General features: G+C 40.2%; 1 pseudogene; it reads right to left on the bottom strand.

Moving 5' to 3' along the window:
* Positions 1-1,101: 1,101 nt before the first annotated feature.
* LOC115830506 lies at positions 1,102-1,216 on the bottom strand (annotated as a pseudogene).
* Between the last annotated feature and the right edge of the window lie 16,243 nt (positions 1,217-17,459).

The following is a 17,459-nucleotide window of genomic DNA, read 5'->3' as shown; positions in this document are numbered from 1 at the left end:
TCTTTTCCTATCCCTTCACTTTCAGTCCATATGTCTTTAAAGGTGAAGTGAGTTTCTTGTAGGCAGCATACAGTTGGATTATTTAAAAAATGTATTCAGCCAGTCTATATCTTTTATTGAGGAATGTAATCTGTTTATACTGTTTATTGAGGGTGAGGTGTACTCTTGTTATTTTGTTAATTGTTTTCTTGTTTCTATCTTCTCTTGTTTATTTTTTTGTTTATCTCGTTTATCTTTTTGGTTTGCCGGTTTTCTGTAGTGATGAACTTTGATTCTTTCCTCTTTATCATTTGTGTATCTGCTCTACCAGTGAGTTTTATACTTTTGTGTATTATCATGATAGTGATTATCATCTTTTTGCTTCCAGATGCAGAACTTTCTTAAGCATTTTTTATAAGGCCAGTCTAGTGGTGACAATTTTCCTCAGTTTTTGCTTGCCTGAGAGTTTATTTCTTCCTCATTTTTGAAGGATAGCTTTTCTAGGTATGGTATTCTTGGCTTGCAATTGTTTTCTTTTAGTACTTTTAACATATCATCCCATTGTCTCCTTGCCTGTAAGGTTTCTACTGAGAAATCTATTGTCAGTCTAATGAGGATTCCTTTATATTGACTTAATACCTTTCTCTTGCTGTTTTTTTAAATTCTCTTTGCCTTTGAGTTTTGACAGTCTGACTATAATGTGCCTCAGAGAGGACCTTTTTGGGTTGAATCTACTTGTGGCTTTTCAGTTTCCTGGATCTGGATATCCATATTTCTTCTCAGAATTGGAAAGTTTTCAGCTATTATTGCAGTAAATAGATCTTCTATGCCTTTGCCCATCTCTTTTCCTTCTGGCATTACTATTATATGAATTTTTTTACTTAATGGTGTACCATAATTCTTGGAGGTTTTCTTTACTCTTTTATATTTTTATTTTTTCTAACTGGATAATTTTAAATGACCTATCTTCAAGTTCAGAGATTGTTTCTTCTGCTTTATCAAGTCTGCTTTTGAAGGTCTTGATTGCATTTTTTATTTTATTCATTGAATTCTTTAACTGCAGGATTTCTGTTTGGTTCTTCATTATGGTATCTATCTTTTTGTGGAATTTCACATTTATATAAAAATATGGAATGCTTTAAAAATTTGCATATCATTCTCATGCAGGATCCATGCTAATCTGCTAATCTCCTCTTTATTATTCCAGTTTTAATATATGTGCTGCTGAAGTGAGCACAAGATGTTTACTCTTATCATGACAATTCAGTATTTTACTAAAGGTAGTAGCCAGTGCAATAAGTCACAGAAAATAAATAAAAGGCATGTATAGGAAAAAGGCAAACAAAAATTTGGGTAACATGCTTGTGTGTATTAAAAATTCTAAGAGTTTAAAAAATGTGCACTAGAACTAATAAAGAAATTTAGCAAAGTCACAGTATGCAAAGTGAATAGACAAAATCAATTGTTTTATAAACTATCAACATTTTGAATATGAAATTAAAAATCATACAATGTGTCATAAAAATATGAAATATTTAGTAAAAGATATGCAATAACTCTACATTTAAAACTACAGAACACTGCTTAGAAATTAAGAAAGACCTAAAAGTGTGGAACAATGTACTGTACTAGGATTGGGAGACTTAGTACTGCATTGTTAATTTGGTAATTCTTCCTAAGCTGATGTATAGATTCACTGTGACCACAATCAAAAGCTCATGTGGCTGTTTTGGTAGAAATTCCTGATTCTATTTTGAAATTTATATGCAATGCAAATAATCCAGAATAGACAAAACAATTTTGAAAAAGAAGAACAAAGTTGGGTAACTTAAGTTTATTGACTTTAAGAATAATGATAAAGTTACAGTAATCAGGGTTTAGAAATATATGATTCACACTTATGTGGTTATATAATTTTTGACAAAGTTACCAAGGTAATTCAGTGTGGGTAGAGGTAGTCTTTTTAACAAATGGTGCTGAAATAACTGGATATTTATATAGATAAAATAAATCTTGTCTTTTACTTTGTATAGCACATAATAATTTATATAAAATTAATTATGGACTTCAATGTAAATACTAAAATTATGAAATATCTAGAAGAAAACATAGAAAAATGTTATTACCTAGGAATCAGCAGACATTTCTTGTCTAGTACTCAAGAAACATAAAAAAGTAAATAATTTTAGTAATTTGTGCTTTATCAAAATTAAAACATCTATTCTTAAACAGCACCACTAGGTAAACAAAAACACAAGTTTCAGGCAGGTGGAGTATATTCTTAGTTCATAGTATTGAAAAATGACTTATCTCCGGAATGTACAAAGATTCCTATAACAAAATTATAATTTAAAAATTAAAGTCAAGAAAACTGGATTAAAAACTTAGATATTTCACATAGGAATATTTTTAAATGGCAAATACACTCATGAAAATGTGTTTGACATTGTCATCTGAGATATGCAAAGAGAAAATATAATGAGAAACCAGTAAACATCTACTATAATGGCTAAAATTACAAGGGGTGATAGCACCAGATGTTAATGGTGATATAGAGCAACCAGAACTTTCATACATTGCTATTTGGAAGTGTATTAGTCTATTTTCATGCTGTCGATAAAGACATACCCGAGACTGGGCAATTTACAAAAGAAAGAGGTTTAATTGCACTTACAGTTCCACATGGCTGGGGAAGCCTCACAATCATAGCAGAAGGCAAGGAGGAGCAAGTCATGTATTATGTGGATGGTGGCAGGCACTTGTGCAGGGAAACTCCCCTTTTTATCACCATCAGATCTCATGAGACTTATTCACTATTATGAGAACAGCATGGGGAAGACCTGCCCCCCTGTGATTCATTTACCTCCCACTGGGTCCCTTCCACAACACATGGGAATTCAAGATGAGATTTGGGGTGTGGACACAGCCAAACCATATCATTCCACCCCTAGCCCCTCACAAATCTCATGTCCTTATATTTCAAAACCAATCATGCCTTCCCAACAGTCCCTCAAAGTCTTAACTCATTTCAGCATAACTCAGAAGTCCACAATCCAAAGTCCCATTCGAGATGAGGCAAGTCCCTTCCACCTATGAGCCTGCAAACCCAAAAGCTGGTTAGTTACTTCATAGGTACAATGGGGGTACAGGCATTGGGTAAATACAGCCATTCCAAATGGGAGAAATTGGCCAAAACAAAGGGGCTACAGGACCCATGTGAGTATGAAATCTTACAGGGCAGTCAAACCTTAAAGCTCTAAAATGATCTTTGACTCCATGTCTCACATCCAGATCATGCTGATGCAAGAGGTGGGTTCCTATGGTCTTAGGCAGCTCTGACCCTGTGGCTTTGCAGGGTACAGCCTCCCTCCCAGCTGCTTTCATGGGCTGGTATTGAGTGTCTGTGGCTTTTCCAGACTCATGGTGCATGCTGTCAGTGGATCTACCATTTTGGGGCCTGGAGGACAGTAGCCCTCTTCTCATAGCTCCTCTAGGCAGTGCTCCAGTAGGGACTCTGTGTGGGGGCTCTGACCCCACATTTCCCTTCTGTACTGCCCTACAGAAGTTCTCCATGAGAGCTCCACCCCTGCAGCAAACTTCTTTGTGGACATCCAGGCATTTCCCTACATAGTCTGAAATTTAGGTGGAGGTTCCCAAACCTTAATTCTTGACTTCTGTGCATCTGCAGGCTCAACACCACATGGAAACTGCGAAGGCTTGAGGCTCGCACCCTCCAAAGCCGTGGCCCGAGCTGTACATTGGCCCCTTTTAGCCATGGCTGGAGCAGCTGGGATACAGGGCACCAAGTCCCTAGACTGCACACAGGACTGGAATCCTGGGCCTGGCCCAAGAAACCACTTTTTCCTCCTAGAACTCTGGGCCTGTGATGGCAGGGGCTGCTGTGAAGACCTCTGACATGGCCTGGAGACATTTTCCCCATTGTCTTGGGGATTAACAATCGGCTCCTCGTTACTTATGCAAATTTCTACAGCCAGCTTGAATTTCTCCTCAGAAAATGGGTTTTTCCTTTCTATTGCATTGTCAGGCTGAAAATTTTCTGAACTTTTATGCTCTGCTTCCCTTATAAAATTGAATGCCTTTAACAGCACCCAAAACATCTCTTGAATGCTTTGCTGCTTAGAAATTTCTTCTGCCAGCTACCCTAAATAATTTCCCTCAAGTTTGAAGTTCCACAAATCTCTAGGGCAGGGGTAAAATGCCACCAGTCTCTTTGCTAACACATAACAAGAGTAACTTTTGCTCCATTTCCCAAGTTATTTGTCTTCATCTGAGAACACCTCAGCCTGGATTTCATTGTTGATATCATTATCAGCATTTTTGTCAAAGCCATTCAATAAGTCTCTAGGAAGTTCCAAACTTTACCACATTTTCCTGTCTTCTTCTGAGCCCCCCAAAACCTCTACTGTTACCCAGTTCCAAAGTCGCTTCCACATTTTTGGGTATCTTTTCAGCAACACCCCACTGTATGCTACCAATTTACTGTATTCATTTTCATGCTGCTGATGAAGACCTACCCGAGACTGGGCAATTTACAAAAGAAAGAGGTTTAGTTGAACTTACAGTTCCACATGGCTGAGGAAGCCTCACAATCATGGAAGAAGGTGAGGAGGAACAAGTCACGTCTTACATGGTTGGTGGCAGGCAAAGGGAGGAGCATTTGTGCAGGGCAACTCTTCTTTTTATAACCATCAGATCTTTTGAGACTTATTCACTGTCACCAGAACAGCATGGGAAAGACCTGCTCCCATGATACAATTACCTCCCACTGGATCCCTCCCACAACATGTGGGAATTCAAGATGAGATTTGTGTGGGGACACAGCCAAACCATATCAGGAGGGTAAAATAATTCAGTTACTTTGGAAAAGTTAGGCAAATTCTTATAAAATTAGACCTAGACATGCTCTATCACTCGGTGATTCCACTCCTAGGTGTTTACCCAAGAAAAATAAAAACACATAAGGCCCCCTCTCCCCACACAAAAGACGAAAGACTTGCATACACACAAAATATTTGCATATATGTGTTAAAAATAGCCTTATTCATAATAGCTGAAATCTGAAACACTTATGTTCATCAATAAGAGAATGGATAGGCAAATTATGGCATATTCTTATAATAAAATACTACTCAGCAATAGAATAAAGTAAGTTTTGATAAATTAAATAATGAGTGAATCTCAAAATATCCTGATGAAGAGCCAGGCAAAATATGCAAAAATTGTATATTAGTGTAAAATTCTTGAGTAGACAAAAACAATAAATGTTGATAGAAACAAGATCAATGCTTGCTTCTGGAAAGGTTTAGTGATTTGCTTACAAGGGATCATTCTGAGGTAATGAAAATGTTCTGTCTTGATAGGTGTGTATGTCACACAAATGTGTATTTCTATCAAAACCTTCTGTTCATATATTTCAGATCAGTATATTTTACTATAGGTAATTTATACCTCAATAAAAAAAATCATGCTAGTGTCAGCTAAAACATCTCACTAGTTCAGCAGAAAGTTTCAAGCCTGCTAGAGAATTCTTTACTTGCTTCAGGGATGAAATATGAAATATGATCATTTTTACACTGGTCAATTGAGACTACTTCCAAAATTATAAATAATATAGATGGAATGAAAGAATTAAGGGAGTGAGGAAGAGATAGACATGGACAGAGGGAGACGAAAAGATGGTAAATGTGGTTTAGTGAGAGTAAACACAGCTCTGGTGGAATTTAATATTCCTCCCGACATGTGTTTATTTTCTTCTCTTTAGGGATCTGTGTCCTTTCTATAAAAATAGAATGCTAAAGCTGGTGAACTTTCTGTCTCTCCCATCTATCTCATGGTGAGGAAGGAAAGGGATGATTCATGGAATGCCTCTTGCTCTTTAGGCTTGGAGGATCCTTTCCCCACATTTTGTTCAGTTGTCAGTGCATATTATTTAGGAGAACATTGATTAATGTAATAGATATCTGTTGTGCTGCTGTTACATGCATCAGCTCATTTGTTATAATAAGGATACAGCAAATCAGACAAAGTCCTTGTTCTTCTGAAGTTTAAACTCCATTGCAAATCGAAAGACAACAGTGAGCAAACATGCTAATATATACTATGCATGTGGTGTTAATGCTTGCAGAAAATAAACTAGAATGAGGGGAATAGGAAGTGCTGGGATGGGGAAAATAGCTTTTTATACAAGGTGGTCAGGATGCCTTTGATTAACATGTCTTTTGAAAAGAGGTCTTAAGTAAATGATGGAGTACGTGACATGGCCTCTAATGGGAAGAATACCAGGCGGAGAGAACAAGAAGTACAAAAACCATGAGGTGGGAATATGTTTGGTGGTTTGAGGAATACCAAAGCGATCAGTGCGGCTGGAGAAGAGTGAATAGAAGAAAGAGTGGTAGGAGGTGTGGTCATTGGAAGGACTTTGGAGGAGGCTTTGTTTTGTTTTTCAGCAGATAAGACTTGACTTGGGTTTTAATGAATAACTCTGGCTACTGTGTGAGTAATATATGATACAGAGCAAGGATAGAATTAGGGAGACCAGTTGGAAGATTACTGCTTCTCTAGACAGACGATGATGGTGTCTTGGGCCAGGCTGGGACTTGGGCATGTGAGGGATGTCTAAAGTATACTTGCCTATCTGATGGGTCATAGTCTACTAGGCACCTTGTTGAAAGCCATCTTGCTCCAACTATTTCCCTTCCCAAAGCAATCTCTCCTTCTCATAGCTTACATCTAGCAAGAGAAATTTCCATTGCAGGTGGACTACTGAGGACCTAGCTCAGTTTCTCCAGAGGATTCACAGTGTAATGGCCATACACAGCACAAGGATGGTTCAGGAGCTGGGGAAGACAGCAAGACATTGGGACACATGCCTTCCCTGGTCTATCCTTTCTCCCACTAGCCCAGGTTTCTGCTTTGTCACTTGATGGCACTCACACTGTTCAAATTTCTTAATTTTCTGTGAAATAAATGTGATGAACTCTCATTATGAAAGTTCAGCCTCATTTCTCTGAAGGAGGATAGTTAGCATGAAAGAAAGGTAAAAAGATCCACAAAAGATTCATTGCTTCTCTGGAATGTAATAGATGAGCAGCTCCTGAGGGGGCCTGTGGGATTGAAATATAACAAGAATATTAAACAGTCCAAGCTTGATGAGATTCAAGCAGAGAATGGTTTTGTGTTTCACTGCTGTCTTAAGTATACTCTGGCTCATCTTCCTCTCAAAGTTCTTGATACCATCGTTAGAGGTTATGAAGTTTCTTGATCACATTCAACTCCAAGAGTAGGCCCACTTTGGTTATTAAGCCTCATTCTGTTGTAAAGAGATCCTGTCTAGTCTAAATAAAAATTTCAATCTCATACCCAGTTCAGATCTTCCCCTGTCTTTCCACCCCTTCCCTTTCCCACTCCAGCTCAGGCCTGATCTGTGGCTCAGCTGCAGCAGTGTGTTGGATATGGATCAAAGTCTCAGCAAGAGCCAACTGTTAGCATCTCTTTGCAATTCCAAGTTCAGTGTTGTCAGGTTGGTGGATTAAATCAGCCATGGTGGGAGTATTTGCACCATGGAAATTGGCAACCACTACAAACCCGGGTGTTTTCCGCCAAGACAGCCAGCAGCATACCACTGCTCAGAGGCGAGTAGTGGGGAAAGAACATTTAAAAAAACTATCCTTTCCATCCTTCTCATCCTTTTCTGGCTCTTTCTTGTTCTGGCTAGGGGAGGGGATGAGATTTCAAACACAAAGAAGATGTCGTTTAACTGGTGCTACTGCAGTCTGGCTGTTGATGCTCTCTGAGTGGCAGACACACATTGCTGGCTTTCTCTTGGAGAACCAGTGTGGGCTCTTAGAAAGAACTTGCAGGATCCACATATACAGTTCTCTGGCATGGGTGATGGGTTCCTTGGCTGACCTTTTGAGACTCTCCTCAGCTTTTGACCCCCTGCTGTAAAAAATACAGCCTCTTTCTAACAGTTTCTTCATCTAAAAGGCCTTCTTAAGTGTATATATTACATGTAAGATAGTCTAAATTCTGCTTCCCTTTATAGCACCAGTCTGGTCTGTAAGAAACACATGCCTCCTGGTTACAAGGCAGGACAGGAGCCAAGGCTACCTCACTGCTGCCCTCTCTATTTTCATCCAGGACCACCCCCACCATCTTCCTATGCTTAAGATTCTGCAGGTCACAAGCAGGTACCATCTCTATGTTCCCATATATCCCAGGTGATGGGGCTTTGTTGTGCTCCTGTGACCTTCCTCACTGTAATCCTGTCTGCTTTGATGACGGCCCTAGGCTGAGCCCACAGATCCTGCATCTCAGCAGGCCTCTAGCCAGGCAGTGAAGGTGGTCTCCCCTCTTCAGGCACCTCTGTGTCTGTAGATGATTGTCTTAGAGCTGACCTCACACTTGGCCTGGGACGTATGGAATGTCACTGCTTTTATAACCCTCTAGTCCAGCAACACACACTCAAACTTCTTTTCTATTTTTTTCTTCTGCTTATATATCGGCTCTAGAAGCTTTCTGCATGTTCACCATGCAAGGACTATATTTCAAACCAAAAAACAAAAACAAAATAAATCTACCATTCCAAAAGTAAATTTAAGAGTTATCCACCGTCAGTGAAGTGGGGGCTCCAGGGGCAAGTTTGGCTGACCCCAAGTGCACGCTTGCTCCTTAGGCAGCCTTGCATCTCAGTCTGACTTTGTGGCAGTGGTGCTTGAGATGAGCAGAACAGCCTGTCATAACTTAACCCAGAGACGTTTTAAGGCATCCTGGGACTTCAAGGGTCCAGGCTAGGGGAAAAGAAGAAAGGCTGAATAAGGGCAGGAGGAACACATTCCTTCTGGAGTGTGCCCAGGGATGTCTGGCAGCAGTCCCTGCTGTGCTGGCAATAGTAGCAACAGCAGATTTATCTGTCACCCACAGATTTAGGGAATACCTTGCCATGCTTCAGGCAGTGGATTAACCTCTTTTCTGCATTATATCATTTACCTTTCTCACAATCTCCATGAGTCAGGTACTATTACTTTCTCTGTTGTACAGATGAGGAAACAAATGGGCAGAACGTTTAGGTAATGTGCACAAAGTTGCACAGCTTTATGTGGCACTACTGTGGTTCAGTCCAATGTGGGCTGCCTCAACTCTTCGTGCTCTTACCCACTCCCCTTGACTGCTCCTCTGGGTTAGTGGTTAGAAACGTATGTTTTGAGTTCAGGTGAGATTTGAGTTTCCATGTGATTACAGGCAAGTTGCTTAAAGTATAAATATTAATAATAATTATTAACCGCACAGGGGAAAAAAGAGTGGTAACTCGTCTCAGGTCCTATGCTATATTGTTCATTTATCCATTCATTTATCTATTTATCTTGGTATTTATTTACATATCAGGTTATTTACTCATTCATTAATATTTATCGAGCACTTACTGTGGCCCAGGCCCAGCACTGAGCACTTTGCATATCATCTAATTAGTAATCACAATTTTACACTATAGCATCTATTGCTCACCCAGTTTTATAGCTAAGAAAATTGCAGTGGTTATATTTTTATCTTTGTTCAATTCCAAAGCCAGTGTGCTTTTTCATGATAGTAAGATGTTAAAATGCAAAGCTTTGATTTGTTTGTTCATTTTTGTTCCTGTTATTATTCTAAGGGGTTGTGTTGGACAGAAAGCAGAAAGAGGAAGGGATCTCTAACTGATAAGGCCTGCATTAGCACAGACAAGATAGGAAAATATCCAATAAGACTGTCCAGAATACAAAAGGTGAGTATGAAAGATGACAAGCTCCCAAGCCTTTGCCAAGCTCTGTTGAGAGGTGGCTGCAGAAGTCAGAGGAAGGTGAGGTCCCCAAGCCATCCCTGTCTTTGCTAAATCACTATCTGTCAGGGCCCAGCAAGAGGGAGAGAAACGCTTCAAGGAGGTCAGACTTCTCAAGGTTCCCTGATGTCTGCAGGCAGAGCTCTCAACTGGCAGGGATGCATTTTGCAAGGCTCTGTGGATGCTGAGAAGTGGGCATCAGGCAGAATTATAACTCCTTTTCTACTTTCACATGGGATTTAAGTGGAAAGAAATGGGTAAAGTGTCCAGTACAATCGCCTTTCCAGCACCTAGTGTCCAGACAGGAAACTTGATTGGAGACTAGAGGTTTATGTTGCTTTGAGGACCTTTCTCAAAGTCATAGGGGTTCTCAGACAAGGTGAGGAGGCTTTATCATAGCACAGGAGAATACATCAGCTAAACCCCTCATCAAAGAAGCCAGGCCCCTCAGCCACAGTGCCACATGGGGAAACAACTCCTCTGTTGCCTTCCCACCTCCTTTCACTCAGTTTTCTCCTGTGGTGCCTGGCCCAGCCAAGGCCTTCTCAATAGGGCACTGTTTTTCCACCTGTGCTCTGGGCATTTCCCATAGTTGTCTCTGTGGCCACAGGAGTGACAATTGAAGGGAGAGAGGAGCCAACAGGGCCTAGCCAACACCTACAGCTCAACAGAGACACTCCATTCCTTTGGTTTACATAGTATGGGCTTTGGTCTGAGGTTTTGTTGGAGGAAAGCCTTTCATTATCCAACATTCCCCACCAACAGTAAATCTAAACCAATAATGTGTGTTTTTTATGCCTTTCTTAGGGCCTGCTACATAGCAGATACAGTCATGCACCGCATAATGATGTTTTAGTCAAAAATGGACCACATATACAATGGTGGTCCCGTAAGATTATAATGCCATGTTTTTACTGAACGTTTTCTATGTTTAGATACACAAATACCATTGTGTTACAATTGCATACAGTATTCAGTTAAGTAATGTGCTTGTAGTCTAGGAGCAATAGACTATCCCATGTAGCCTGGGTATGTAGTAGGCTATACCATCTACATCTGTGTAAGTACACTGTATGTTTTTCACACAATGATGAAGTCACCTAATGATGCATCTTTTGGACTGTATCCCTGTTTTTTTTTTTTTTTTTTTTTTTTTTTTTTTTTTTTTTTGAGACGGAGTCTCACTCTGTCGCCCAAGGTGGAGTGCAGTGGTGCAATCTCGGCTCACTGCAAGCTCCACCTCCCAGGTTCACGCCATTCTGCCTCAGCCTTTCCGAGTAGCTGGGACTACAGGCGCCCGCCACCACGCCCAGCTAATTTTTTTGTATTTTTAGTAGAGAAGGGGTTTCACTATGGTCTCGATCTCCTGACCTCGTGATCCGCCCGCCTCGGCCTCCCAAAGTGCTGGGATTACAAGCGTGAGCCACCACGCCCGGCCGTATCCCTGTTTTTAATTGACATGACTGTACTTGCTAAATAGTAGCCATCATTAATAGTAGTGCTGCATGACATCTACCCTCAAGGAGCTTACGGATGTCAGAGGGTACAGATGTATTCCTCTTGTTCTTTCATGAGAAGCCATGCTAGGCTGTGTTTGCTCCTCGCACTCCTTATTCTCCTTCCAGTAGTTGTAATTCATCTCTGCTTGCCCTCTGTAATCTGGAATCCAAATGGAGTCTCTACTATTCAAGTAACAGACAGCCTGTGAGAAGATAAAGATGAGACCATGGATGGCAAACTGCTTGGTGAATTGAAAAAGGCTGTAAAAATATTTGATGTTGGCCCAGTGCCATGGCTCATGCCTGTAATCCCAGCACTTTGGGAGGTGGAGGCAGGCAGATCATGAGGTCAGGAGTTCGAGACCAGCCTGATCAACATGATGAAACCCTGTCTCTACTAAAAATACAAAAATTAGCTGGGCGTGGTGGTGTGCACCTGTAATCCCAGCTATTCAGGAGGCTGAGGCAGGATAATCGCTTGAATCTGGGAAGCGGAGGCTGCAGTGAGCCGAAATCATGCCACTGCATTCCAGTCTGGGCAACAGGGCAAGACTCCATCTCAAAAACAACAAAACAAAAATTGATGTTGTTACCCTTATTGTATTTTCAAGAGGAAACTGAGTCACAGTGAACACTCCTAGTGAAAATTTGGAAGAATTCCTTGGAACAGATGGACTGTAGTCCTCAAAAGCAGCACCTGTTCCTCAAGTATTTAGTCTGGGACACTGATGAGAAGTCGGTGTGGTGAGGTCTTTGCCTAAAGGGGATGTATTAGTTTGTTCTTGCATTGCTGTAAAAGAATACCTGAGACTGGATAATTAATAAAGAAAAGAGGTTTAACTGGCTCATGATACTGCAGGATCTAAAGGAAGCATAGTTGCTTCTGCTTCTTGGGAGGCTTCAGGAGGCTTCCAATCATGGCAGAAGGCAAAGGGGGAGCAAGTGTCTTACATGGCAGGAGGAGGAGCAAGAGAGAGAGAGCAGGAGGGAGCAAGTACTACACAGGTTTACATGACCAGTTCTTGTAAGAACTCACCATCACAAGAACAGCACCAAGGGGATGGTGCTAAACCATTCAAGAGAATCCACTCCCGTGATCCAGTCACCTCCCACCAGGCCCCATCTTCAACACTGGGGATTATAATTTGACATGAGATTTGGTGGGGACACAGATCCAAATCATATCAGGGAGCTTGCCATGAAGTCTTAAATCACCCAACCCTAGTTGCTCATGGCTTCAACTCAGTAGAATGACTTCTTTTTCTTCCCTCTTATACTTCTGTGAGAAAGATAAATGGCAAAAGACAAGATTGTATCAAATATTTATATATTATTTTCATTTTTGCAAGCATTTATTTTGCAAAGGTAGTTTTAGGATATACCTCATGATAGTTCATTCAGTGCATATTTATGAGATGGTGCCAGCTTCTCTCCAGGCCATGGGATGGATGCTGGAGGAAGATCAAAGGGGAAAGTCAACTCAGACCCAGGCACTGTTGTAGGAGCAACCACAAACATATAGGAAGATGACTCCGGTGCAAAGGGATGGCCAGTGACACATGGGAAGTACAGAGGTCCCAGGGAAGCTGGAGGAAGCAGGTTCCTCTTGGCTCTTGACTGAAACATATTTTCCCTAGTACCAGTTGCAGCCCCAGGCAAAATTGTGAGAAGTTTTTTTTTTGAATCCCTTTCCCTTCCCTCTTTTTCATTTCTTACAAATGCCAATGCCCTTGTGCTTTCTCTCCATTCCCCTCTAACTCAAAGATACTCTCAGGTCCTTTGGGCACATGCCATTTATTAATTAATTGAATCAACAAATAACCATCAAGTGCCTGCTCTGTGCTGGGTACTGGGCACTGTTCTCGCCCACCACACAGGAAACAGCAGTGAATGTGATAAGCAGGTTTCTCTGCCTAATTGAAATGTATCCCCCAGGAGAGCGAGATAGAAAATAAACTAATAAAAAACAAATTAAATTGCATGCTAAACATTTTTAAGTAGGAGTAAAGGCCATGCTGAGCATGACTGCAGGATGTTGTAGCAGTGAGAGATGAAATGGCCACCTCAGACAGGATGGTCAGGAAAGGCCTCTCTGAAGAGGGAACATTTGAGCAAAGACCTGAATACAAGGATCTAGGAACTCAGTGTTCTAGAAACAGAAGATGTATAAAGACTCCGAGGCAGAAGTGAGTTCTGTGTTTGAGGAACAGAAAAAAAGACAATGAGAGGAAGCACAAAGGGATGAAGTTAGAGAGGCAGACGGTAATTTGAATGTGATAAAGTGCAGTGAAAAGCCATTGGAGGGTTCAATGCCTGCAGCAGTGCAGTGTTTCCCCTTTTAGGACATTTGCCTTTATGTATTTTACTTCCTAAACAAAGTGTGCCTGAGTAATTTTTGAATGCTACCTCAGATTCCGGTACAGTGCCAGGCACATAGCAAATGCTCAGTGAATAGCTGTTCATTGATTGAGCAAGGATCAAACCAAAAACTAAAGCCACAAATTCCTGATAGTAGAATATCAGGCAATTCACCCAAGATAGAATACCTGGGGGGATTGTAGTCCTTCAGGTGTCTCAGGGGGCACACTGTGAACGGCCATTTCCCATGGATCACAAAAGCCTGGCTCTCATTTCCTTTTTTGCAGGTCTTAGGCATTCAGCCTTCTCTTTGTTCTCTTTCTAGCTTCCCCCCATCATTTGGGCACCCCCTCCCGGCTTCCCTAGCTGCAGAGTCTCCCCTGCTCCTGCTACTTCTGCTGACCCCATAGAAAGACATAGGCCTGCCTCATTGAATAGTAGAACTATTAAGAACTGAAAGGAAAATAACACAAACAGCAAACAGGGGAACATGTTGTGAGGAGTCTTTCCAAAATGTTTCTTCTCATTTCTCTTGGTAGATTTGGGGAGGCTGTCTTCATTTATTCCTTCTGCAATTGTCCTGGTTACACAAGGATAATAAACTGGGGAAACTTTCATCTTTTTAATTCAAATGCTATTTTTCATTAAATTGTGCCTGAAGGTGATTGACAAAGGGCTTAGGCTGTTCTTGACCCTATGTTCTGCAGGCTTTGGCTAAATATGCTGCAAAAGCTTGCCTGCCATGTGATTACATGAGAACAATTCATTCTTTCCTTCCTCAAAACCGGAGAAAGCTCAGCCTTCTACCTGGATTCCAAACAGTTGTCAAAAATTCACCCTTCAGTTCTCCTGTTTTTGTCAGAAGGAAAATGGTGGGACGTATTGAAGAAATATTAAAAACACAATCTGAACCCAACCCAGAAAACCTTTGCACAAGGTAGAAGAGAAATAAAAGTTTTATTATTGAATAAGCATTAGCACAAAAAGTGATGCACACCACAGGCAATCTGCTGAAGAGACTGCAGAGGCAGAAAGAAATCTCACTGTTTTATGCAGCCAAGTGGGTACAACCATTCCATTTATGTTCTCAAGATAAATTTGCTGATTTTCTCCTATGTTTATAACTGCAGATAGGTTTTGCAGTTTGGAGTCAGTTGACAACTGAAGTTAGGTCTGTCTTCTTCCAGAAAATCTGAGACATAAGGCATTTTCCTTGATGATTACATTTCAAAGAGATGGCTCTCATGTCTTTGAAGAAACATTTCTGAGTTGTAAGATTGGCAAGAACTTTATTTAACATTTGCCTTATAATAGGCATTTGGGATCCTTTTGAGGCCAATTTTGCTAGGTTAAAGAGTAGGTCCCTTAGATATATTCCAGAATTGGGTGCTGGCTCAAATATGCTACCTTTCTACCTTGCCAGAAGTTCAAAATTTCAGTGCTGTCACAGAGTTCTTACTACAAGTATCCCAGGCAGTCACAGACAATCCCTTTTAGAACTATTTCTAGAAAATATATTGAAAAGCAACATTCGCTTAATTTGCTGAAATAAAGATGACAAAATCTATTTTCTTATCATTTCTCTCCTCCAACTTAGGAGAATAATCTGAGGACAGTTTCTGCCAGGAAGTTTCCTTCTTCCAACTATACAGGACTAAACAGACAAACAGGACTCTGAACCTCAGCTGGGAATCCCTGAGTGCTTGGACTTTTGAGGATGAAGATCTGGATCTGAATCCTGACTCTTCCCTCACCATTAGAATAATTAATATGTTGGGGCTTCACTTGTATCATCTGTCAAAGGAGGATAATAATTGTTCTGCCCCTCACACATTTTTCATCTTTGCCCAGACAATTTCTATTCTTTGTATGAGTTCCCACTGAATGCTTTCTTTTATAATACTTTACGCTTCATTTTAAGCTCATTGTGCCTATAGCTGTTAACTTGCCTGTCTTGCCATACTGTTAGGACAGAGGACTTATTTATTGCTTATTTTGGGGGGCTCCTTATAAATGGGATTTAAAGAACTTGTGAAAGCTTGAATGAATCTGCTTGTTTGCGTGGTCATAAGATGGAATATTATACCCACGTAAAGTTCCTGGCACACATGGTGCCTCCTCTGCCTTTCTTTGGAGCTAAGACCCTTTGAGCTGTGCTTCTTTCCTCTACAAAAACATCTTTGAGCATTTCCTTACCCTCCACTGGTGCTCTTATTTCTTAGATTACAAATACCCTAAGATGAAGTAGGTTCTTCCAAAACATTCATTATTGATTCAAATCCTATTCGCAGCCAGGAAATTAGCCTATCATCTTCCAGAAGGTTTTCTTTCAGCCAGGAGCTTGAATAAATAGGTTTTCCTGCTTATTCATCTATTAACAAAATAATCAAATTAATATCTTATTCTAGGAACATCTCATTTAGTCAAAATATTAAGTTAGTTTGGAAAAGGAGAAAACAAGAGCACCAGGAGAGAGAGTTTGTGTAAGTTCTTTTCTCAGCCTGCAAGCTTTCCCTGGATGGGATTGTTCCGTGTCACTGGCTTGCTGGGGCAGTGGAGAGGAAGGTTCAGTGAGATGATGCTGACACTTGCAAGGCCCAAGAGAACCATGTTTCCACCATGAGATTTGCTGTTTGGAAATACAGTTACTGATCATTCTGATATTGTAAACAGTGTTTGCTAGCTTCCTCCTGAACTACAGGTAAGTGCGCACTTACTTTAAACATTAGCAGGAATATTTAAGAGGTTTCTGGTCCCATAGGATGTTCAAGGCTTCAAAGGAACAGATGAGCATTTGCATAATCTTCCATGTAGAAGACAGCAGTCAGAGTTAATTTTTAATTTATTTCCCTCCAGAGAAAATATCTCTTGGTAACTCTTGATTAGCAGACAATGAGGTTCAGTAAAATCATTTAGAAGTTTGGAGCAAAAAAAAAAAAAAAAAAAAAAAAAAAATCCAAAGTTTCTGATGATAAAGGGAAAGTAAACATCCAAGAAAGGACCTTTTTTTAAAAATTCCAAACTGGAGTGAATGAATGGTATAGAAATACAAGGTTTGCATTGTAGACATCACCAAATAGTGCATTTGAATTTGCGGAGTTGTCTCTCCTACTTTGGTATAACCCTATTCTACAGCTCATTAAATTAAAAAATGCAAGAATAGGCCTTTAATTACTTGAGAAGATATTGCTGGTGATTTTTCCTATCTCTAGTTATAGAAATTCTTTCATATTTTAAAAATAGAATAAATTCATCATAAGACTATTCCACAATTTTGGCTGCTGTGTCTGTGCAAATGACTATTTTGGAGAAGAGCAATTAAACTCTAGCCTTTTTCTTTCTTTTAAAAATATTTTTTGTGTGTATATTTGAGATTTACCAACATGATGTTACAGGATACATATAGTCAAATGGTTACTATAGAGAAGCAAATTAACATATCCATCATCTCACATAGTTACTTTTTGTTGTGGAGAGAACAGCTAAAATCTACTTATTTAACAAAAATTCCTAATATGATGTGATTTTTATTAGCCCTCTTCCTCATGTTGTACATTAAATCTCTAGACTTGTTCATCCAAACAGAGATAGCAAATAAAACGGTGGTTACCAGGGGTGAGGAAATGAGTGGACAGGAAATGGGAAGATGTAGTTCAAAGGATATCATAGCTTTTATCCTAGAAAATTTCAGTCTCCTGTTACCTCACTCCCTATAGAAGAACAAGCCTTGTCAACAGGACCATGCAAATATTAGCAACTAATACTTGCAGAATGTTTTATCATTTAGA

Source organism: Nomascus leucogenys, chromosome 15, assembly GCF_006542625.1.
Source record: "Nomascus leucogenys isolate Asia chromosome 15, Asia_NLE_v1, whole genome shotgun sequence".
NCBI classification, from domain to species: domain Eukaryota; kingdom Metazoa; phylum Chordata; class Mammalia; order Primates; family Hylobatidae; genus Nomascus; species Nomascus leucogenys.
This window is presented reverse-complemented; position numbering and strand designations above follow the sequence as displayed.